This window comes from Miniopterus natalensis, chromosome 10 (assembly GCF_054644295.1).
Source record: "Miniopterus natalensis isolate mMinNat1 chromosome 10, mMinNat1.hap1, whole genome shotgun sequence".
In the NCBI taxonomy this organism is placed as follows: domain Eukaryota; kingdom Metazoa; phylum Chordata; class Mammalia; order Chiroptera; family Miniopteridae; genus Miniopterus; species Miniopterus natalensis.
Window position 1 is genome coordinate 83,561,786 of NC_142090.1, and position 2,146 is coordinate 83,563,931.

Below are 2,146 nucleotides of genomic sequence, written 5' to 3' on the forward strand. Positions count from 1 at the left end.
CCCCTACCGCGTCCCGGCGGGCGGGCGGGCGGGGAGCGCGGCCGAGGGGCGAGTCGCATTCACGGCCCGGGGGCGCGCCGCCGCCAGCCGGGAGCCGCCGTCCCTGCGGAGAGAACAGCAGCTCAGCCGAGCCCCGCGGCCCGCGCGCGCCCCGGCCCCCACCGGCCCCGCGCCGCCCGGCGCCCGCAGCGCTCCAGGGGGACGAGCGGGACCGCGCGGGCGGGGCCGCACGCCCCGCGCCCGTGCCCGGCGGGGCTTCGCAGACATCACGACTTGTGGAGACGTACATGGAGGCGAAGTTCCAGAAAAACAGCCGCCGCAGTGTTTCTCACGTAGTCGTGATTAGCGGCGGAGACGGCCTAGGGCGGGTGGCGGAGCCGCGGGGAAGCCGCGAGCCGGGCCCGCAGCCTCCCCCCGCCCCCCACCGGCAAATCTTGGATCGAGCCCCATAATTCGGGCGCCCCGGGTGCCCATCCTAGGTCCTGGCCACACATTCCCCTAGGTTACCAAGTGGGGGACTCCGTAGGGAATGGGAGACGCACGACCGTGGGGAAGCTAAGCAGGACCCCCTCCCCCCAGTGCCCCGGACCGGAGAGGGTTAAACAAAGCTGCGAGGACCCCACGAATCATTTCCAACAACTTTTAAAATGCGTCCAGGGCGGGGAGCCCACGCCGCCTCCCGCCCTCCTCCCCAGGCCCCCGCCGAGAAGGGTGTCCCTGGCCGCCGGCGGCGCGGAGCGGATTCCGAGGGCTCGGCTCCCTCACTGGCCACGGCGCCCAGCAGGCTGCTCGGCGGCCCCGTGGCGGCGGCGAGAGAACCGCGCGCGAGCCGCAGGAGGGGGTCGTGGGGTGCAGCAGACGTGCGGGGGGCTGCGCTGAAGTGGGCGGTGGGGAGGCTGGGGGCGCAGGGCGCAGGGCGGGGCGAGTCCCTCTCACTATCCCTGGCCCCAAAGCCTCTCTCGAGCCCGAAGTTTCTGCCGCCTAAAGGGGCCTAGAGAACACTAGACGCCGCAGGGTGCGGGCAACCCAGACACCCTCCCCTCCCCTTCCAAACCCCACCCCCAATCGGGGGCGCTCTGGGTGTCTCCCTCCCCCTTACCGGGTCTCCAGTAGGGCTCCGGTCATCTGTGCCCTCTGCTCACTCCCAGCCCGGCCTGGTGGACCTCAGCCCGGGCGAATCGCCCATATTTACAAACTTGGGGAGGAGGGAGTTGCTCCCGAGCTGCAGGGAGGGGGACCGGTGCCCGGGGAGCGGACAACCAACATGCACCTTCATCCCTGGGGTGGGCGCCCAGCCTACATACATGATCGCAGGGCGACAGCCGGACTCCGGGCTCGTGGCGGGCGCAGCCGCAGCCGCGGGGGGCGCAGCCCGGGGGCGCCGGCACCCATTCTCCCAGCGGCCCGGGACCTGCGCGCTCCGCCCCGCGCGTGCACCGCTAGGGCGTCTCCGCCGGCTCCCTCCGCGCCGCGGGCGGCCAGCAGCGGCTGCCCCAACCGGCGTCCGTGCCCGCGCGGCTCTGGCGGCTCATCCCCGGGTCTCGCAGCCCGGGCGCGACCTGGCTCCACCCCTCCGGCCCGCGCGGGGCGCGCTCCAGACCACGCGGCAGGGATGCGGGGCGGCAGCGGAGGCGGAGGCGAAGGAGACGCCCCGAGCGCGGAGCGTGGCCGGCGGGCGGCCCCGAGGCCCGCCTGGGAGACTGACTGCGCGCCCCGCTCGCCCGCGGCGGCCGCCTCCCGCCCCGCGCGCTCCCCGCTCCCTCCGCCGCGGCCGGGGCTGCCCGGGGTTTGGGGCCCCCCCGCCCCCCTGATCCCCTTCCTGGCGCAACCTACCTGCCACTGTCTCGCGCGTCAGCGTCCCCCACTCTGCTGCCGGCCACCAGCCTGGCCGAGGCTGCCATTCTCTCCTTCCCGGCCACTCACTCGCTGTCCACTGGACCTCGCATCTGGGCTCTCTCTCTCTCTCCTTCTTTGATCTCTTGGTTCCTAAGTGCCCCCCACCTCCCCCCCGCCCTCCGCCCTCCGCCCTGGGCGCAGCTTGGCTTCGCCTCCGCTGGGAAACCCGGACCACGCGGCGCTGGGTGCGGAACGCGAAGGCCGTTGGCTCCGCAGCCTGTTGGGCGTTTCTCCTCTGTACCTCCAGAAA